Raw genomic sequence first — 23,875 nt, forward strand, 5'->3', positions numbered from 1 at the left:
TCCAGTCAACATGTGCTCAGATCTACCAGGAGAATAACATAGAGCAGTCAGAGGCGTAGCTCTTGTTTTGGTTTGGGGTGGGGGGGCGAAACTTCTGAGTGGGTCTCCAAATGTCACCATGTCACCAAACAGCACAGTGAGTGTCTGCAGACCTCTATACAGGCCCTCTCACTGATTCCAAGATTGTAGACACCTGTGATGCTAATAAGTGGACACACCTTGATTTAACATGTCCCTTTTGTCACATTATTTTCAGGGGTACCATCATTTCTGTCCAGGCCTATTTCATTAGTTTAATTTTTTTTTTAAATTCTGTGGAAGCATGATCGAAAAGCATTGTCTGACATTGCATTTGTTCCTTTTTGTAGATTTTTTTTAATTTATTCTTACTTTTGTCAGATTCAAGTTATCTCTGTGACCATTGTGGGTTTGTCTGTCATTAAACGAGGGGTACCAACAATTTTGACCACGTGTGTAAGAGATAACAGTACAGTTATAGATGGTGACTTACAGAGGACATTCTTTCTGATGGAATCATTTACTTTTTACGCTTTTCCATCTGGCCCAGACCGACATGACAACTTCTCCAGCCAGGACTCAACTGCAGAGATTCCAACAAAGACATTTCACGTCTCATATTTTCAGCATCGTCACCATCTATTCGTAACTTGCACAAACCCCTCATCCTACTGATACCCCAATACTAAGCCGCTGCTGCCGTATATGACCCTATTACTGCACCTTCTGTGTGGTTATGTGTAACCTCTGAATTCTAAAGCATCCCTCTAGAATATAGTAATGCCGGATGCAAGTACCCTAGAAAACAGTGCCCATATTTTGTCCCCTAGAAAGTTATAATGCTCTCTGTGTGCCCCTGACAGTCACAGTTACCTGAGTTACCATATAAAAATAAGTGCCAGTTTACATTTAATAATGTCCCTAGTTTCCTCCTGTACACAGTATGATGCTCTCTTATACACAGTCTAATACCCCCTCACTGTATGTATACTGACCCCTTAGTATGCCCAAACTGTTTGATGGCTCCAACACTGTATGCTGGCCCCTTCACTGTAATCCCCACACTGTATGATGGCCCCCAAGATAGCCTCCATATAGTATAATGCACCCCACATAGGACTCCATATAGTATAATATACTGTCTCCATATTATAATGCAGCCCCCCCATAGGCAGACTCTATATTGTATAATTCAGCCCCCCATAGAGGAGACTAATATAGTAGTAGTGACATCATCATGACCCCTGTCAGTGTCTGCGTCAGGGATGTCAGAAGCCGTGAGGGGTATGACGGGAGAGTAAGTGTAACGCTCCCAGTCTCATCAGTGCGGTCAGCTGTATCGGCATCCAGCTGATACAATTGAACTTGTGATGACTGTTGTGTGGGGCCCACTGCTGGCACCGTCTAATCCTTCCTGCTCAAGGGCTCCATAGCGGCCAAGTGGCAAAACAGGGAGATCGTGTCACCCTGCCGCAGAATGTAACTGTGTAGCTCCAGGTGGGCCCCCTCAGAGCGAAGGGCCTGAGGTGACCACCCCCTCTACCTATCCCAGTAGCTATGCTACTGAGAGCAGTTATAGATGAGGAGACTAATATATTGTGAAAATATAATATTGTCCTGCAGGCTCTGTGTTATTTATCTCTGCAAGTTTGAAAAAAGCTGGTCTGGTTTATCAAAAATCTGTATTAAAAAAAATATATTATTATTAACAATTGTGGCTATTTTATATGAACCCCTTCATGACTCCCAATTAGCGTTTTTTCTCCCCTCCTTCCCAGAGCCATAACTTGTTTATTTTTCTGCCCACTTAACCGAATGAGGGCTTGTTTTCTATGGGACGAGTTGTACTTTTGAATGACACCATTCATTCTAGCAGATAATGTACTTTAAAGCGGGAAAAGAAATGCCACGTGCCTTGAAATTGCAAAAAATGTCCAATTGCACAAATTTGGTTTTATTTTCCATGTTTGGTATATGGTAAAATTGACCTCTTGATATGATTACAATACATTGGGGCTGTGTAAGGATTTTTTTTTAGTCCCTGAACTGACGACGCATGTGGAATGCCGACATCACAGATTGACAACGGCCTGGACATTATAACAGCGTGACCGTTAGAGGTAGATGATCATAAGCCAGGAAAGATGAGGGCTCAGTTTACCAGCATGCATCAAAATCAAGGACACAACATATGACATAAATGTACATCATGTGTTGTGAAGGGGTTAAAAGAGTTGTATGCTTTCAGACTTCTCTGCATTATTCTCCTTCCAATCCCTTGTTCACCTTTGGGATGTGTCCTTCTTGGTCTTCTAGTGAGCTATGAAGTGACCCAACTCCTCCCGTGGTGATCTATGATTACGTCAGCCAGCAATGTGGGTCTCTGTCTCTCTCAAGTGTACAATGTACAGTCCTTCTGTTGACAGGACATAATCAGATTTAGGCACTAAAAGAGGCATTCAGCCCTATGTCTACATCGCATACATAGACCAACAACAGCTGCTTCTTTTGAGCATATAGTGTGATGGACAAGAAAGGAGACAAAAGGATGTCTTCAATCAGTCCCTCTCCATCTCCACCTTTTATCTAATAGTATATCTTTAGTACCTGTCAGTCAAACACTGAAAAATTCAGTAATGCCCTGTACTACCTATAGTTAGTACAGTGCATTATTGACCCATGTCGCCATGAAATGGACAAAAAAATACATGTTTTTCTAATTGTTCCAAAAATGTAAAACTAAAAAAGCCCAAATCTCATCTTTTAACAATAAATAATGATTTACTTGAGAACCCTCCTAACAAAAATATTAAAAACAATGTCATAATTGCTGTTTTTGTTAACCTCTTTACTTTCCAAGCCCATTTTCACCCTCAAGACCAGGCCAAATTTATAATTCTGACCAGTGCCACATCATGAGGTAATAAATCTGGAACGCTTCAACGTATCCCACTGATTCTGAGAATGTTTTTTGTAACATATTGTACTTCATAATAGTGGTAAAAGTTATTCGATATGACTGGTGTTTGTGTCAAAAAATGGGAAATTTTGCAAAAATTTGGAAACCTTCACAATTTTTAATAATAATAATAATAATAATAATAATCTTTATATAGCGCCAACATATTCTGCAGCGCGTTACAGTTTAACAGTTTCAAACACAAGTCATAAGTAACAACGTTAACAATGCAATAATTAAAGCAAAATAAACCAACTCTGCTCATGAGAGCTTACAATCTACAATGAGGTGGGGAGATACAAAGTACAGGTGTGTGTTTACAATGATGTATATACAATGATGGTCCAGCCATCTTGAGGGAGTGGTGGATAGATGGAGATAGTGAATGGGCTACACACACTTACACTTAAAATGACTGATTAGTGACCGTGATAGAAAGCTCTGAACAAATGTGTTTTGAGGGAGCGCCTAAAACTATGCAAATTGTGGGTGTTCCTAATTTCTTGGGGTAGAGCATTCCAGAGGATTGGCGCATATTCCTCACCAATCGTTACACCGATGCCTCTACCTTGTGCCAGTCATTACACTGGCTACCCATCTACTCCAGAATTCAGTATAAGCTTATTACCCTCACCCACAAAGCCCTCCATGGCTCAGCACCACCCTACATCCCCTCCCTTGTTTCGGTATACCACCCAACCCGCGCCCTCCGTTCTGCTGATGACCTGAGGTTAGCATCCTCAATAATCAGAACCTCCCACTCCCGTCTCCAAGACTTTACACATGCTGCGCCAATTCTTTGGAATGCACTTCCCAGATCAATACGAGTAGTCCCCAATCCCCACAATTTTAAGCGTGCCCTGAAAACGTATTTATTCAGACTGGCCTACCGCCTCAACACATTAACCTAATCTATCCCTGTGTGGCACAGCCAAAAGTTTTACCATAACCAGGTTCCCCGCATCATGTTCCCACATGCTTTATGCATCCATTCATCCATCCATGCATCCAGCCCTCTGTGTCTGTACTGTTACACACTTAACATTATGGCTGGTCCATACAATCAGGGCAATTGTTATCACCCACCTTTCGTGTCTACCTTTTTCCTCATAGACTGTAAGCTTGCGAGCAGGTCCCTCATTCCTCTTGGTATCTGTTATGATCTATGTGATTATTGTTATGCTGTAATGTCTATTGTCTGTACAAGTCCCCTCTGAAATGTAAAGTGCTGCGGAATATGTCAGCGCTATAGAAATAAAATTTATTATTATTAAGTCTTGGAGTCGGGAGTGGGAGGTACTGATTAGTGCAGAGGTTAGTCGAAAGTCGTTTGCAGAGGGCATTGGTCGGTTAGGCCGATAGACAGAAATGAGGGAGGAGATGTAGGGGGGTGCTGCACTGTGGAGAGCTTTCTGGGTGAGAACAAGTACTTTGAATTGGATCCTATAATAAATGGGCAGCCATTGTAACGACTGGCGAAGAGCGGATGCGTCTGAATACCGATTAGATAGATAGATGACCCCGGCTGCTGCATTAAGGATAGACTGGAGAGGGGAAAGTCGAGTGAGGGGGGAGGCCAATTAATAGAGCGTTGCAGTAGTCCAGACGGGATTGGATCAAGGCGACAGTGAGGATTTTTGCTGTTTCCATGGTGAGAAAAGGGCGGATTCTAGAGATGTTCTTTAGGTGTAAGCGGCAAGAGCGGGCAAAAATTTTACATGGGATGTGAAGGAGAGATTGGTGTCAAACGTAACACCCAGCCAGTGCGCTTGCTGCCGGGGTGTTATTATGGTGCCACCCACGGAGAGGGAAATGTCAGATTTAGGGAGGTTAGTAGACAGGGGGGCAGAAGAAGTTCAGTTTTGGAGAGGTAGAGGTTTTAAACTTTTAAATCAGCGCAATTTGTGAAACATTTTTTTGGTGCGATTTTTTCCAACAAAATTTACAAAACCATTTTTTTTTAAGGGAACACATCCCATGTAAAGTGACTTTGAGGGTTACATATGACAGAAAATACCCTACATTGACACCATTTTAAAAACTCCACCCCTCAAGTTGCTCCAAACCACAAGAAGTTTATTAGCCCTACAAGTGCTTCACAGGAACTGAAGCAATGTGGAAGGCAAATAAATGAACATTTTTCCAAATATTTTAGTTTAGACCCAATTTTTCGTTTTCACAAGGGTAACGGGAAAATGAACCCCAAAACTTGTGCACGGAGAAGAAAATGAACATTTATATTTTTCAAAGATTTTACTTTATACCCAGTTTGTAATTTTCGGAAGGGTAACAGGAAAATTAACCTCAAAATTTGTTGTGCAATTTCTCGTGAGCATGCCGATACCCCATATGTAGGGGAAAACTACACAGTAGGGTTTGGAAGGGAAGTAGCACAGTTTCTCTTTTTGAACGCCAAATTGGCCGGAATAGAGAGCGGACGCCATGTTGCATTTAGAGAGCCCCTGATGTGCCTGAATAGTAGAAACACCCCCCAAGTGACCCCACTTTTTTAAACTAGAGCCCTTTAAGGAAACACAATACATCCCCCATAATATACCGTATATACTCGAATATAAGTCGAGATTTTCAGCCCAAAAAATTGGGCTGAAAGTCCCCCTCTCGTCTTATATTCAAGTCATATACAAAGGGGGTCAGAGGGGGAGGGGGGGTGGGGGTGTCAGGTCATATTTACCTGTCCTGACGCTGTCGCTTGAGTCCCCAGCTTCTCCCCGTGCTCTCTCGTCCTTCCTTCAGCGGTCACGTGGTGCCGCTCATTAAAACTCATGAATATGCGCATATTAATGACCGGTATCACAAGACCGCTGAATGCAGGAAGAGAGAGCACGGGGAGAAGCTGGGGACTCAAGCGACAACGTCAGGACGGGTAAGTATAGCGATACTCAACTGTCCTGCGTCCATGGCTGCTTGCTGCTGTCTGTCATCGGTCAGTGACTTCAGACAGCAGAGGGCGCGGTGACGTGGTTAGTGCGCGCCGCGCCCCCTGCAGTCTGAACGTTACTGACTGATGACGTGCAGATAGCGGTGAGCAGCCATGGACGCAGGACAGGTGAGAATCTGACACCCAGCGACGGAGAGGTGAGTATGTCATTTTTTTTATTTTTACATGCAGCAGCAGCATGGGGGCAGCATATGAGGGAACAATCTATGGAGCTATTTATGGGGGCAGCATATGAGGGAACAATCTATGGAGCTTCTTGTGGGGCAGCATATGGGGGAACAATCTATGGAGCTTCTTCTGAGGACACCATATGGGGGAATAATCTATGGAGCATTTCCCACCCTAGACTTATACTCGAGTCAATAAGTTCTCCCAGTTTTTTGTGGCAAAATTAAGGGGGTCGACTTATACTCGGATCGACTTATACTCGAGTATATACGGTAATACCAAATAATATTCTCAAGTAATAGAATAGTGCTTCTCACTGTGCTCCACTGGCATACAGCCAACGATGGCAGACCATGCAGCTGCTGAGGCCTGGTGCCAGTGCAGGAGCCGCTTCCCCCAACACTGTATCAGCATTCTGGATGCCAATAAATTGAAAGTAATAATGAAATAGCGAGCGCCACCTTACTCATCTAATTTCTTCATTCTCCTTTGACGTCTGACGTCTCAACATTGTGGGTGCAATGATGTCACTAGATGGTGCCTGCTGTGCTGAGATGTGCAGTGCTTCAAAACGCTCACTGCGGGAGAAGTAGAGCGGAGTATTGTATTTTTTTTTACATTGTGGTGACCATTCATTTTTATGCAACTTTTAAAGCCCAAAGTATAAATGCATTACCAAAATCTCTATATATAAAACTGATTGTGTGTGTGTGTGTGTGTGGGTGTGTGTATATATCATCAACCAATCACAAAGCATCTTTCATTTCACCAGAGCTGTTTAAAAGAAGCTGAGCTGTGATTGGTTGCTAGGACCAACAGTTTTCTCACTGCATGACAATACCTCAGCAGACAGTGACATGGTGGGAGAAATCTAGCATCCCTGGGAACATAAGCTCCAGCCATCATCTGCCCCCGCAGAAAGGAGTAGAGAGCACATGACAGAAATGAATCCCCCCTCCCTGCCCATATCCCAATCACACATCCTCCATCCCATAGGCACATCTTCCCTCTTAAAGGGATCATTGGTATGCAAGTCAGGGCAAATCCATCCAGCGCTCTAGTTTGACGCCAGGCCTCTCTTAAAGAGATCCCCGATATGGAAGTTGGAACCGTTCCACTCAGCGCTCTGGTTCTGACCCCCAGGGTCTCTTAAAGGGATCCCCGGTATGGAAGTCAGGGCAATTGCCTTCAAATGCTCTGGTTCTGATCCCAGGCCTCTATTAAAGGGATTGTTAGGGACGGCGGAACGCACTAAATAATAAATAATAATAAGTGCGTTCGCTGCCCGGGGTCCACCGTACAGAGGTGTTACACTGCTGCTAGGTAATGGCACATGCCCAATATGGCGGTATAACGCACGCGGGTTGAACGTCACCTGGTGAGCACTGGGCGCCGTCTGTTACTTCACAGAGGCGCCGTAGCGTTAAACACAAATGCCGAGCCTGTTGAACTCACAGGTCTCAGCGGATTGCACGCAGCGACAGACGCTGCCACTATATGAAAATGCCCGGTATCAGGCTCACTGTCGGACGCTAGTACTGTGGATCGTATGCACTGTGGCCTGTAGCTTGCCACTGACTGGTGCTGACTCTATCACTAATTCCCTATCCACACACGTAATATCAGAGGGAGGGGAATCTTAATGAGTCATTTGCAAGTCCATGTTTCCGTCATCATTCACACAGTTAGCAACTAGAGTCTATACTAGCGCATGGCCGAGCGGCAATGGGAACCTTTTATAGCCAGGACATTCCGGAAGCTTCCAGATCCCTGAGATGGACCAATCAGATCTGGAGAAGGACCTGAGCATGTGATTCCCGATCCCCAATGGGAGATCGTCTCGTGAGCATGCTCAGTGGAGCGACGGAAGGACTTAGCCTCTGGAGTCGCTTGGCTTGCTGCTGATAATCCTGCGTTGCTATTGCCAGCCCAGAGGTGGCAGCAACAGCCAGACCCACAGAGCTGGTCTGAGCAGAGCGTCGGGAACGACGGGGCTGCTGAGCAGGCTCCTCTGCGGTCGCTGGAGAATGGGAGACTGCTGAATGCAAGGCTTTGGATTCCCGCTGTGCAGCTGCAGGATCCCGACACCTAACATTACCCCCCTCCCAGGGCCCCCTCCCCTCTGAGCCTCGCTACGCTAAAATGCCACGAAAAGGAGCGGGGCGTGGATGTTCTCCACTAGTTCCCAGGTCCGGGCCTCTGGACCATGACCCTTCCAATCCACCAAATAAAACTTTTTTTGCCATGCACCACCCTGCATCCCACAATGGCGTTGACCTCAAACTCATCCAAAGACAAGTCTGATGTCCCAGCAGATGACTCGGAAAACCGGGACATGTGAACAGGTTTGATAAGGGACACGTGGAAGACGTCAGAGATGGCCAAGTGTGGTGGAAGAGCCAGACGGTAGACCACCGAGCTGATCCGCTAGAGGATTTTACAGGGGCCAATATATCGCGGAGCGAACTTGGTGGACTCGGCCCGAAGCCTGATATTTCGGGCAGAGAGCCACACCAAGTCGCCAGGGGCAAAAGTTGGAGCGGGGCGCTCTCCTTAGAGGCTCGAATGGCATCCTGGGTGCGATCCTAAATGTCGCGAGCCTCCACTGCCCAGTCCGCCACCCTGGAATCAGTGGAAGACACTGGCATCGGGACGGGGATGTGCGGATGCTGGCCGTAATTAAGAAGGAACGGCGTCTGACCAGTGGAGTCAGCCACTGCATTATTCAGGGCAAATTCGGCCCACAGTAGTAAGGATGCCCAGTGATCCTGCCTGGCCGAAACAAAATGTGCAAACGAAATACGTGCTTTACGGCGAGACCACGAGCGGAAGGCAACCGCGCGAGTGGCACCAGATGCACCATTTTAGAAAAATGATCGGTGACCACCCAGATGACCGTGCTGCCTCCAAATTTGAGCAGGCTGACCACAAAATCCATGCCAACCATCTCCCAGGGTCTGTCTGCCACCAGCAGGGGATACAGTAACCCAGCCTGCCTCTGACTGGAGGACCTGTTCCGAGCACAAGAGACGCATGCCTGAATGTATTCTTTCGTGTCCCGAGCCATGTGCGGTCACCAATAAGACCTTGCCAGGGGTTCTGTGGTCCGCTTATTGCCAATGTGACCACCCACCCTGGACGCGTGTGCCCACGCGAGAACCTCTGGCCGCAGGCGAGGAGGGACAAAGGTCTTGCCCGGTGGTACTGACTCAAGAGCGACCGGGGCCACGGTCCTCAGACTCTCAGTGGGGACGATCAGCCTCCTCCTCCGCCGAGACCACCGAGCTAGAGAGAGCATCAGCCCGGACGTTCTTCTCACCGGTCAGATAGTGCAAGGTGAAGCGTCAGAAGAAGAGCGACCACCTAGCTTGACGAGAATTCAAGCGCTGGGCTGTTTGTAAATAGACCAGGTTTTTATGGTAAGTGTACACCTGAAAGGGGAACCGGGCTCCCTCCAGGAGATGTCTCCACTCGGAAAAGGCCAACTTCATTGCCAACAGCTCCCTGTCCCCGATGAAGTAGTTCCTTTCCACCGGTGAAAAAGTGTTTGAGAAGAAGCAGGGATGCTTCCGACCTTGAGCATCCTTCCGGCAAAGGACTGCTCCTGCACCAACGGATGAGTAATCCACCTCTAGGATAAAGGGTTTATCCACATCGGGACGGTGGAGAATAGGAGCGCCAGCAAAATGAGTTTTAAGAGACTAGAAGGCCGCGGAGACCTGTTCTGATGAAACCTTGGGATTGGCTCCTTTTATGGTGAGGGCGGCCAAAGGAGCTACCAGTGTGGAGAAGTGGGGGATGGACGGTAATAATTAACGAACCCCAAAAAGCGCTGCACCGCTTTAAGAGAATGGGGCTCCTGCCAGTCCATTACCGCCTGCAGTTTGGCAGGATGCACAGCGAACCCCTGGGCCGAGATGATATAGCCCAGGAACGGCAAGGACTCCTGCTCAAATTGGCACTTCTCCAACTTGGCTAAGAGAGAATTCGCCCGCAAACGGTCGAAGACCTTGCAGACGTATCTCCGGTGAGAGGCCAAATCTGGAGAAAAGACGAGGATGTCATCCAGATAGACCACCACCAAGGTGGAGAGCATATAGCGAAAGACATCATTTACGAAGTCTTGGAAGACAGCAGGTGCGTTACAGAGGCCAAAGGGCATGACCAGATACTCGTAGTGGCCATCCCTGGTATTAAAGGCTGTCTTCCACTCGTCTCCTTCGCGTATGCGGATCAGGTTGTAAGCCCCCTGTAGTTCTAACTTAGTAAAGATCCAGGCCCATCGCAAACTGTCAAACAACTCAGAGATCAGAGGAAGAGGGTACTTGTTTTTCACTGTAATAGCATTGAGACCTCTGTAGTCAATGCAGGGACGCAGCTCTCCGCTCTTCTTCTGTACGAAGAAAAACCCTGCCCCTGCTGGCGACACCGACTTCCTAATAAACACTCTTGCCAGGTTCTCCCAGATATATTGTGACATGGCCTCCGTCTCCGGAGAGGTAGAGGATACACGTGGCCTCTAGGAGGTTCCGCGCCTGGCAAAAGGTCTATCGGACAGTCGTAGGGGTGATGCGGCGGAAGCGTCTCTGCTAGAGTTGAGCGAAATGGGTCAAAAAAATTCAAAAGTCGCCGACTTTCGCCAAAGTCGGGTTTCATGAAACGAAACCCGACCTCAGCGTGAGGTCGGCCACGAGGTCGGCGACTTTAGCGCCAAAGTCGCGTTTCAAAACATGCTTCAGCGCCCTTTTTCAGCCAATGAGGAAGAACGGACACTGTGGGCAACATGATGACATAGGCAGCGGTCCCCACCATCTTTGAGAAGGGCATGCAAGTGATTGACTTGCTTTGGGGGGCGTCACAGGGGGTATAAAAGGGCGTGCACGCCGACCGCCATCTTACTTCTGCTGATCTCAGTATAGGGAGAGATGCTGCTGCTGCAGATTCTGTAGGGAGAGCGTTAGGCAGGGAGGAAGAAAAAAAATCAGCTGCTGCTGCTAGCGATTTTGGCTGTACAACACACCAGTCACTGTGCAGTGCAAGGGGAGGCTATGTTTTGGTGGATCAGCTCTGTTGGTTGTTAGGCTGCCTTATAAGGCAACCTGATAGCTGCATTGCTGGTTTCACACTGCTTTGCAAACTGCTTTTTTAAAAGCAATCCTTTTTTTTGTCCTGGTGAGATACTGAGCGTGCATTTTTTCACACCGTACAGCGGTGTACGCTGCTCTCTCAGTACCGTGTAACGGCTGTTATCACAGCCACAGTGAAGCTAAGGGTGTGACTCTGTAACGATAAGTTGAGGAGGAGTTGTTCTGTTCTTACAGACCTCCACCTTATAGTTTTGTCTGTTTTTCAAACAGTCTAGTCTATTTGCTGTTTGATAACATTCAAAACTATAGAGAGACAGCGTGTCAGTCCGTAAACTAAAAAAACACGGAGCTTGACAATTTAACATACACCGGACAGCGGTGTACGTGCACGCTGCTCTCTCAGTACCGTGTAACGGCTGTTATCACGGCCACAGTGAAGCTAAGGGTGTAACTCTGTAAGGATAAGTCGAGGAGTTGTTCCGTTCTTACAGACCTACACTCTAGGGAGATTCCAATCCTGCCCTGTCCTATATAACATTTTTGACAATGTGACCACCCAGGAGTGTGTAAGGACATTCCATTTCTCCCGTCCTATATAACTTTTTTCACACCTGCCAAATTCATCCTGTCATACAGCGGTGTGATATACACTGGCCTGACACAATACATCAGTGTCCAGAAGTGTGTAAGGACAATCCATTTCTGCTGTCCTATGTCACATTTTTCACACCAGCCAAATTCAACCTGTCATACAGCGGTGTGATATACATTGGGCCTCACACAATACACCAGTGTCCAGAAGTGTGTAAGAACAATCCATTTCTGCCGTCCTATGTCACATTTTTCACACCAGCCAAATTCAGCCTGTCTTACAGCGGTGTGATATACATTGGGCCTCACACAATACATCAGTGTCCAGAAGTGTGTAAGGACATTCCATTTCTCCCGTCATATATCACATTTTACACACCAGCCAAATTCAGCCTGTCTTACAGCGGTGTGATATACACTGGCCTGACACAATATATCAGTGTCCAGAAGTGGTAGGAGAATTAAATTCTCCCCTGTCCTATATACACCTTGTACCTTGTTTTACCGTTCCATATCGTTGGTGGAATTGTGGGTACATTTTTAAAAAAAAATGAGGAAGTGTGGTGTAAGAGGCCGTGTTGGTGGGCGGGGGTTGCCAGCTGTTAATGATGGTGTTGGTGTGGGATCTGCTGGTAGTGGCAAAAGCAAAATAACACCAAATACAGGAGGTGTTAAGCCTGCGTCATCGTCTGGCTCATCAAGGCCTCGAAGGCTCCCTTTTCTGGGAGTAGGTAAACCGCTTTTAAAGCCGGACCTTCAGGAACAAGTTTTGGCCTACATTGCTGACTCGGCCTCCAGCTCTATCGCCTCCTCTTCTGAACTTGTAAAAAATAAAAGCACTGAGTCGTCTTTGGAGGCTCATGGTCATGAACCACACCTTTTTTTGTGTCCTTCACCCCAACCAAAATTGAAGGATGCGGCAGGCCACACAACAGATTACTCCATGGAGCTGTTTTCACATACCATGCCTGGGTTATCAAGTGAAATGGTGAATTACCCAGGCCAAGATGAATCTGATATGGAGTGCACTGATGCACAGCCACTGATAGATTATTCTGCTGGTACATTCACTCAGAGCACGACATTGTCCTCGCAGTGTACTGAGCCAGATTCTGACCCGGATGAAACTCAGGTGCCCCTTCCCGCATACTATACCACCGTACACGGTGACACAGAGGAAGGTGCACATGACATTGAAGAGGAGGTGATGGATGACCCAGTTGTTGACCCAGATTGGCATCCATTGGGGGAAGAGGGTGCCGCTGCCAATAGCTCCGAAGAGGAGGAGGAGCATCCGCAGCAGGCATCGACATCGCAACAGCTGTTATCTGGCAGGCACGAAGCAGTCCAAAAACGGGTTCCAAAAAGCCAAAAGTTGCTGGACTGCTGGGCCAGACGATCAAAATAGCACATCGTGCAAGGACGCAAAATGTCTTCCATAGTAGGAAGAGTGCAGTGTGGCACTTTTTTTGAGCAAAATCCTAATGATCAGGCCAAGGTAATCTGTAAGAAGTGCGCAAAGACCTTTAGCCGAGGGAAAAATCTGAAAAATTTGAATATCAGTTGCATGCTTAGACATTTAACCACCATGCACTTGCAAGCGTGGACGGAACACCAAACCTCAAGTACCATATGTGCAAATGCTCCCAAAGAAGGTAGTCAGCAACGCTACATTGTTTCCCCCACTGTAAGCCCACTGGTTAGCACAGCAGCAAATGTTGAGGTGTCGTTGCAAGGCCAAAGCTGTCAGGGAATCATAATGTTATATCAACGAAAGACTGAATCTAGGCCATCAGAAAGAACACCAACTCCTTCACCATCATCAACCCTCTCTCAGTCCGCCCTGTCCACCGCTAGTTCCACCATAGGCATCTCTCAAGTCCAGCTCACCCTGCCAGAGACTATGAGTAGGACATGAAAGTACTCATCCTCTCATCCGCGTACACTGGGTTTGAACGCCCACATTGCCAAACTAATCTCGTTAGAGATGATGCCCTATCGGTTGATGGAAAGCGCAGCTTTCCTTGAACTCGTGGCCTACGCAGTACCACGCTATGAACTACCCAGTCGCCACTTCTTTTCTCGCAAAGCCATCCCAGCCCTCCACCTTCATGTGAAGGACCGCATTGTCCATGCACTCAAGCAATCAGTGAGTGGAAAGGTGCACCTCACAACTGATGCATAGTCCAGTAGGCATGGCCAGGGCCGTTACGTGTCCATCACTGCGCACTGGGTTAATGTGGTGGACGCAGGGTGCACAGGGGACAGCGGTGGTGGGACTGTGCTGCCTAGCCCACGGTATAGGAAACAGTTGGCTGTAGGCTTTCGACCCTCCTCCTCCTACTCCTCTTGAAGCGAAAGCTCGTCCCCAGAGCGCAGTCGCAGCAGCACTCCATCCACAGCTGCGAGTGTTGCACACGAGGTGTCCCCCTATCGATCAGTTAGTGGAAAGCGTCAGCAGGCTGTGTTGAAGTTGATGTGTTTGGGCGACAGACACACCGCGGAGGTACTGGCCGACTACTTTCAGTAACAAACTGAGTCATGGCTGGGCAGTCTACATCTTGAGGCAGGCAAGGTAGTCAGCGATAACGGCCGTAATTTTGTGGCTGCCATAGCCCTTTCAAAACTCAGACACATACCTTGCTTGGCTCACACATTGAACCTGGTGGTGCAGTGCTTCCTCAATAATTATCCAGAGTTAACAGGCCTGCTCCAGAAGGTTTGAAAACTGTGCTCGCATATCCTCCGGTCGCCCGTACACTCCAGTCGTATGCAGAAGCTGCAGCGATTGCTACACCTTCCCAAGCACCGGCTAATTATCGACGTTGCAACAAGGTGGAACTCCACCCTGCACATGGTTGAGCGGGTGTGCGAACAGGGGCAGACCGTAATGCATTTGTGGGAGGATACCCGGACAGGCATTTTGAGGGCAGACATGGAGTTGACAGGTGTGCAGTGGTCAAAGCTGAAAGACCTCTGTAAAGTCCTTCAGTGTTTTGAGGAATCCACACGGCTGGTAAGCGCAGACGACGCCATCATAAGCATGAGCATCCCACTTATGCGTCTGTTCATGCAAACTTTGACGCACATTAAGGAGCAGGCGTCTGCAGCCGAGGTTGACGAAGAGGAAGAGGAGGAAATCCTTGATGACAGTCAGCCATTGTCTGCTCCGGGACCTCTCCTGGACGAGGTGGAGGAAGAGGAGGAGGAGGGTGATGATGGGGATGATTATTTAGGGGAGGAGGATGCTTCTCGTGTGTCCAGAGAAAATGTTGGCGTGGCAAGGTCTGGTACAGGGTTTGTGCGTGACTGGAGGGATGTGGATTTGCCAGAAAGTGCTCCTCCACCAAGCAGTCGCACTGCATCATTGACACCGGGAACATTGGCCCACATGTCAGATTATGCCTTGCAGATCCTAAAAAGGGACCCCTGTTATGAATGAGTCACCGAAGGAGGAAAAAACAAAAATACAAGCTAAGTCCAGAAAACCGGAGAGGTTGGTAGCTATCGGATTGCAGACCCCTGATCCTATTCACAAAACTAACAGTAGCCGTGGGGGTTCCTACGGTGCCTTAGACCCCTCGTTCACAGCCGGAGAACTAAATAAACCTAAAGAAAGAAAGGGGAAATCCAAACTGCCCCAGAGCAGACCCCAAAGCAATAGATAGCCCCCACATGTATTGTCGGTGAAAAGCAGATGAAAACACAACCACAGACAGAAAGACAGGTTGAGCAAACGATGGGGCCCAACTAACTAAATAGTAAAGGACAGAAAAGATGCTGGCTGCAATCCGCAAAAATACTGCCAAAATAATGTCCAACACGTCTGATAGAAAAAAGGCCCTGAAGTCACTAGACTTCAAAAACACTATATCAGCACTCAGGTATATTCTGAAGACTGAGCAAAAGATCAACTTGACCAGAGACAAAAATGGAGCTCAGCCTGTACCAACAAGGGCAGGCAGAACAAAAACACTAAGTAAACAGACAATATCTCATGGAAAAATAAGAGAGCAAATACTTAGCTTTCAGAAGACAGGTACTGAACTGGTTTGCAAGAGCTCAGAGCATAAAGGATCACCAGCACCCCTGTAGGGCGTCGGCTGCCTTATATCCACTCAGTGATTCCGGGTGTCCAATCAGGCTCCACCTGTTCAGATGACAGGTTCTTCCCAACCCAATCAATTTCACTACCTCTCTTCACCAGCAGAGGGAGTTCATCAGACATCAACGGTGAAGGGGAAAATGAACTCACAACAGACCCCCCCGCATTGCTATAATGATGAACGATGACGACTACTGGTTGGCCAGCATCCTGGATCCACGCTATAAAGGCAAATTCCAAAACATCATGCCACAGGAGAACCTTGACCTAATATTGGCTAACAAACAAGCTACTCTGGTAAACCGGTTGGTTGAGGCACTCCCAGCACACAGCAGCGGTGATGGTTCTCACACGAGCCGTAGGGGCCAGGGGCAGCTTGGAAGAGGTGTTTGTGGTGCACACATCAGAAGTGGCGTTGGAGACAGGGGTTTCATGACCATGTTTTGGACTGATTTTTCAAGTCCCGCTCACACGACTGGTAATACTGCATCGATGGAAAGTGACAGGAGACAGCACTTGTCAACTATGGTTACAAACTATTTTTCCTCCCATGTCGATGTTCTCCCTCACAGGTCATTCCCCTTTGGCTATTGGGCCGCTAAACTGGACACCTGGCCTGAATTGGCACAATATGCACTACAGGAGCTCGCTTCCCAGCTGCAAGTGTGCTATCGGAAAGAGTCTTCAGTGCTGCTGGATCAATCCTGACAGAAAAAAGGACCCGTCTGTCAACCCAAAATGTGGATGATCTAACCTTCATTAAAATGAACCATGCATGAGTTTCCAATGATTTTGTCCCACCTTCCCCTGATGACACATAAGTTGACAGAAAAATGGCTTGCTTTGGTCCTCCTCTTCCTGGGACTTGAACAATTTTGCCTTTTGCATCAGCTGAATGTCCAACATCAACATATGCCACATTCTAAAACTCCCCAACTGTGCTGCCTCCCCCCCCATGGCCGGTGTCACCACCTAGCACACGAAACCGTGCGAGTGCCGTTGCCCTGGACAGGTGGGTAGGCCGACTCTTGGGCGCGGGCACTGGCACAGGGTCCCTCATAGTGCAATCAAGTGTCTCTGACGGTGGTGGTGCACACCCGCCGTCAGACACACCGCCGTACTATGAGGGGCCCAGTGCCAGTACCGACACCCACGAGTGGGCCCCCCTTGCTTGGGCAGGGCCCCAGCATTTGCAATCTTTACCTCTCCCTGCTCCTCCGCTGTGTAGTCTGGGCCGTCAAATCCATACTGGGCCTGACACCGTCTGAGCCTGCCTCCTGATCTATAGACATATATTTTGAATGTGTACACTATGCTATCCATACATGTTATCCAGTGATACGGTACCCTTTCTCACCTTTGTGCAATCACATGTAATCCATACTGGGCCTGACACCGTCTGAGCCTGCCTCCTGATTTATAGACATATTTTTTGAATGTGTACACTATGCTATCCATACATGTTATCCGGTGATACGGTACCCTTTCTCACCTTTGTGCAATCACGTGTAATCCATACTGGGCCTGAGAACGGCTGGCGAGCTGTTAAGCAAGCTACAGCACCTGTGGTTTGCACACGTAAGTTTTTCATTTTTTCAGGAATGACGGTTAGGCCTGCACTTACTGGGAAATCATCGTTCCCGGGTAATAATTGTAATCCCAGATCCCCATCACTAAAGGTGTTCAGCGGGTTATCTGCACCTGTAAGCGACAAACGCTGGCCCTTTCAGTGTAGCGCACATGCAGCCACGGACATGTAAGGGCATGACACACCAGTTATTGGCCAATCTCACGTGCCAGAGCCTCGCGTGTCCCTCTAGTAAGCCGGACTCGGACCGCGGGGCATGACGGAGTCTCGTTCGTTAACGGAATTAAGCTTGCAATGTGTGCATCTTTTTTGTTGCTGGATGGTTGAGGTTGCCCGTGTTGAGTCAAATTACGCCGCAGGCTTCACTCCTGGTGGTGCCCTTCTGGACATTCCTTTAAGGTTCAGTTTTGCAACCATACTGCCCACGTAAAACAAACACTTTGCCTTCATGAACGCTGTTTGGAGGGTCGTGACTCGTGGGAATAACGCCGCCCAATCAGTTAACCTGCTAGAGAGATCATTCGTTGCTCCCAAGCATGACATCACACTCCCTAGGAGGAAGGTAATGCCACTGTGGCGACCGTACTCCTGGGGGCGACACAAGTGCACTGATGCCAAGCCACTGCTCGATGAATCTGCTGGTACATTGACCCAGACTACTACATTCCCCTCGCACTCTACACGGCCTGAATCTGACCCTGATGAAACTCAGGTTACCCTTCCCATATACTGTTCCATCTTACACGGTGACAAAGAGGAAGCTGCAGATGCACTTGCAAGGTTGAAATACTGTGCAGTGAGATGGAAGATGGGGACGACGAGGAGTCCAGACTAGTACAGGGATTCCTTAGCGAGGAGACTTATTTCATTGTTTTCAATGTTGGGACAGCAATTTTTGGGGAGCACTATACTCTGGAGAATGATAGATGGGGCCCACCATACACTGGAACATTCCAAAGGTGGACATCAGACACTGGAGCAGCATTTACAGGGCCCATTATACACTAGAGCATTAGAAATGGGGCCCATTATGTATGGAGCATTATTTGGGCCCATAAGACAGTGGAGCTTCATCCATGGGGACCAACATATACTGTAGCATTATGTGGAGCTCATCATATACTGTTTCAAACATTATATGGGACCAATGATTCTGTATGGAGAAATAGATGGGCCTCGTCATGAGATGTAAAAAGTGAAGTATTTTTCCTTGTAGTATACCACTATTTCTCTGCTGTATCGGAGCAGCATGAGTTGTCGTATGTGTTAAAGGGGCGCTCTTTCGCCCAGGGCACATGAAAACCTGGAGCCAGCCCTAACCCCCCACAACTTTAGCCAAATAACCCCCATTTTTCAGTGTGTAACTAGTATTATGAAGTAAATAAAGGGTGACAAGCTTCAGTTATAAGAACTTATGCTTTTGGCATTCAAATGGGCACTGTAAGTGTGTTTCCTGTCCTCCTCTCACTGCCGACTTTTCTTCCCCATTGACTTACATTGGGTTTCGTGTTTCAGTCGGACCCCCGACTTTTCCCTATAGTCGGCCGATTTCGTTCGACCCGACTTTTGTGAAAGTCGGGTTTCACAAAACCCAACTCGACCCGAAAAAAGGCAAAGTCGCTCATCTCTGGTCTCTGCTGATTTTTTTTAGAAAAGACGTCCGCGTACTGCTGGTAGTGTCTGGGAAGCGCGGAGAGATCTGCGGGCACTTCCGTGGAGGCTACTTGAACGCTGCCCCTCATGCACCTTCCCTCACAGTCCTTGCTCCAACCCAGTATACTCCCCGAGGACCACTCTATATGAGGGGAGTGGCAACGGAGCCAGGGGACTCCAAAAAGCACGTGGTCAATGCCCTCTGGCATAATGAACAGGGACAACGTCTCGTGGTGAGATGGTTGGATTGAGAGCCCTAGGGGTGCTGTCTGGTGAGTAATCTGAGATGGTAAGGCTGATCCGTTGACCACACTGACGGTCACGGGGCGAGGAAGTAGCACCACCGGAATTGCGTGCTTTTGGCGAAGGCTGAGGACATGAAGTTTCCTTCTGCCCCGGAGTCCACTGTGACCTCTACTTCCCAGGTGGAAGCACCGCTATCTAATGTCTCTCGGAATACCGGTTTGGGGGAGAAAGTTTCCATATCAGATAGACTCCCACCAACCACCACTGGGCGTGATCGTTTTTTCGACCGTTGCGGACACCTGTTAGCCGGATGACCAGAATGTCGACACCAGTAACAGCGAGTGGAGCTTCGTGCCGGGAGCGGTTTGGGACCGGTGCAAGACGCCTCCATGGGTTCAAGAGGTTTAGCGAAGGTGGGATCCAAGCTAACCTTCTGTCTGGATTGAGCACGTTCCAGCCCGCGCTCTGTGAAACGAAGATCAATGCGGGTGGAAATAGCAATCAGCTCCTCCAGACTTACGGGAATCTCCCTGGTAGCTAGGGCATCTTTGACATGCTCCGCCAAACCTCTCCAGAGCACAGGGACGAGTGTCTTATCTGGCCACTCATGCTCGGAAGCCAGTGTCCGGAAACGGACAGCATAATCGCTGACCGAGCGGGGCACCTGTGTTTGTTGTGAGTTCATATTTCCCTTCACCATTGAGGTCTGATGAACTCCCTCATCTGGTGAAGGAAGGTAGTGAGGCTGATTACGAAACACCTGGGCAGCTAGATGATGACTGGGTGGCTGGAATTGAGGACTGGATATAAGGCTGCCGACGCCCTTCTTCCTGGCTGGTGATTTTCCTGCTGCATTCTTGGAGACCAGTCTGATTCCTGTATCTCAAAGCTAAGTTTTTCTGCTCTTCTTTGTACTCTTCAGTTTTGTTTTTGTTTTGCCTTGTTTTTTGGGAGTTCTGCCATCCCCGGTCGAGGGTGAGCTGAACTCCATTTTTGTCTCTGATCTGTTCATATTTTGCTCTGTCTTCAGAATATACCTGAGTGCTGATATAGTCTTTTGAAGCCTAGCGACTTCAGGGCCTGTTTTTCCTATCAGTCGGTTGGCTCATTTTGATAGGGTTTTTGCGGATGGCAGACAGCAGCTTTCCTATCCTGTCCTATGTAGTTAGCTTGGGCCCCATCATTTGCTCAACCTATCTTTCTATCTGTGTTAGTATTTTCATCTTGCTTCACCGTCATTATATGTTGGGGGCTGCCTATTGCTTTGGGGTCTGCTCTGGGGCAGTTTAGTTTATCCCCTTTCTGTCTTTAGGCTATATAGTTCTCCGGCTGTGATCGAGGGGTCTAGGGCACCGTAGGAACCCCCCACGGCTACTGCTAGTTGTTGTGGATAGGTTCAGGGGTCTGCAATCCGATAGCTGCCAACCTCTCTGGTTTTTCTGGACTTAGCTGGTATTTTGTTTTTTCCTCCTTCGGTGACTCATCATAACAGAATCACCAGCCATACCGCAGATCCTAGGGTACTCAATAGCAGGAGAGAATTGTTTAAAAAAAAAAAAGTGTCAGAATTTTTTTATTTTTGTGTGCATATTTTTTCCTCTATATCTCTGAGGCCGTAGGGGGAATTTTTATCTCAATGAAGATTAAGCAATTATCTGATCATGTGAAGCAGCTCGCTGCTGAAGTGCGGGGAATTTCCGCCTATCTTGCTCATTCACATGCTGCTGAACCAAAGATTCCTACTCTGATGTATTTTTGGGGGATCGGTCTAAATTCTTGAATTTCAAGAATAATTGTAAATTATTTTTTGCCTTGAAGCCTAACTCGTCGGGGAACTCCGCGCAGCAGGTTAAAATTGTCATCTCTTTGCTGCGCGGCGATCCCCAGGATTGGGCGTTTTCTTTGAAACCTGATGATCCTATTCTGAATAATGTGAACGCATTTTTTCAAGCCTTGGGGTTGTTGTATGATGAACCTAATGCTATTGATCAGGCTGAAAAGACCCTGTTGGCATTAAGCCAGGGTCGGGATTCGGCAGAGTTGTACTGTCAAAAATTCCGAAAGTGGGCGGTCCTTACTACCTGTAATGATGGTGCCTTGGCAGCCCTCTTTCAGAAGGGTTTGTCAGAAACTGTAAAAGATACTATGGTGGGATTTCCTGTTCCCTCTGGTCTTGACGATTCTATGTCATTAGCCATTCAGGTGGATCGGCATTTACGTGAACGCAAAACTACACGAGAGATGTTGCCACCTGTTGAACAAATGTCTGAACCTATGCAATGTGATAGAGTTTTGTCTAGGGCGCAACGTCAGGAGTTCAGAAGGCGTAATAAGCTGTGTTTCTTTTGTGGAGATGCCTCGCATATTATTTCTGTCTGCCCTAAATGAGAGAAACGTTGTGCACACACGTTTTCTGTGGGTGGTGTTCAACCTAAGTTTCTTCTGGCAATTACTCTGATCTGCTCCCTGTCCACATTTTCCGCCAAGGCTTTTGTGGATTCAGGAGCAGCTCTGAACCTGATGGACTTGGATTTTGCTAAACGTTGTGGATTTCCTATGACACCTCTGCGGACGCCTATCCCTTTGAGGGGTATTGATGCTACTCCTTTGGCGAAGAATAAACCTCAGTTTTGGACCCAGGTGGTAATGCGGGTCACCCCAGACCATCAAGAAAATTGCAGATTTTTGGTGTTGCATAATTTGCATGATACCATTGTTCTGGGGTTTCCCTGGTTGCAAATCCATAATCTAGTTCTGGATTGGAAATCTTTGTCTGTGGTGAGTTGGGGTTGTCGGTGTGCCCTTAGTGATGCTCCTGTTTTCTCCACCTCTCCCCAGTCGCATGATGTTCCTGACTATTTGGCTGACTTTTATGATGTATTTAGTGAGAATGAGTCTGCGTCTTTGCCTCCTCATAGGAGTTATGACTGTGCAATTGAGCTGAACCCGGGGTGTAAATTCCCCAAGGGTCGGCTTTTCAATTTATCTGTACCCGAGCACGAGGCTATGCGATCCTATATTAAGGAGGCATTGGAGAAGGGTCATCTTAAACCATCCTCTTCACCCTTAGGTGCTGGGTTTTTTTTCGTGGCTAAAAAGGATGGTTCATTAAGGCCTTGTATTGACTATCGTGCCCTCAACAAAATTACTGTTAAATATCAGTATCCGTTACCCCTGATTTCTGATCTATTCTCCAGAGTTAAAGGTGCTTGCTGGTTTACCAAGCTTGACCTCAGGGGGGCGTATAATCTTATTCGCATTAAGCATGGGGATGAATGGAAGACGGCGTTTAATACTCCGGAGGGACATTTTGAGTGCATGGTGATGCCTTTTGGGCTCACTAATGCCCCTTCTGTCTTCTAGTGCTTCATGAACGATATATTCCGAGACTTTGTGGATAAATTTTTGATTATCTATCTGGATGATATTTTGATCTTCTCCAAGAATTGGGACTCTCATGTGGAACATGTTCGGACTGTGTTCCGGATTTTGAGGGAGAATTCCCTGTATGTCAAGGGATCGAAATGCCTTTTTGGGGTACAGAGGATTTCATTTTTGGGATTTAATTTGTCTCCGTCAACTAGTGAAATGGACCCGGCCAAGGTACAGGCCACTTATGATTGGGTTCAGCCCACTTCTTTGAAGGCCCTCCGGAAGTTTTTGGGTTTTGCTAATTTTTATCGGAAATTTATAGCTAATTTTTCTGGTATTGCCAAGCCATTGACGGATTTGACTAGGAAGGGTGCTGATGTGATGAACTGGTCTCCGGAGGCTGTTTCTTCCTTTCAGGAGCTGAAGCGAAGATTCACTTCTGCTCCGGTTTTGCGGCAACCTGATGTCTCACTCCCGTTTGAGGTGGAGGTGGACGCTTCTGAGATTGGTGCAGGAGCGGTGTTGTCCCAAAAAGATCCTGTGACATCTAAAATGAATCCTTGTGCTTTCTTTTCCCGAAAGTTCTCCCCATTTTTCAGTTTGTAACTAGTATTATGAAGTAAATAAAGGGTGACAAGCTTCAGTTATAAGAACTTATGCTTTTGGCATTCAAATGGGCACTGTAAGTGTGTTTCCTGTCCTCCTCTCACTGCCGACTTTTCTTCCCCATTGACTTACATTGGGTTTCGTGTTTCAGTCGGACCCCCGACTTTTCCCTATAGTCGGCCGATTTCGTTCGACCCGACTTTTGTGAAAGTCGGGTTTCGCAAAATCCAACTCGACTCGAAAAAAGGCAAAGTCGCTCATCTCTGGTCTCTGCTGATTTTTTTTAGAAAAGACGTCCGCGTACTGCTGGTAGTGTCTGGGAAGCGCGGAGAGATCTGCGGGCACTTCCGTGGAGGCTACTTGAACGCTGCCCCTCATGCACCTTCCCTCACAGTCCTTGCTCCAACCCAGTATACTCCCCGAGGACCACTCTATATGAGGGGAGTGGCAACGGAGCCAGGGGACTCCAAAAAGCACGTGGTCAATGCCCTCTGGCATAATGAACAGGGACAACGTCTCGTGG

This window comes from Dendrobates tinctorius, unplaced genomic scaffold (genome assembly GCF_039654945.1).
Source record: "Dendrobates tinctorius isolate UK_male_01 unplaced genomic scaffold, ASM3965494v1 ptg000103l, whole genome shotgun sequence".
In the NCBI taxonomy this organism is placed as follows: Eukaryota; Metazoa; Chordata; class Amphibia; order Anura; family Dendrobatidae; genus Dendrobates; species Dendrobates tinctorius.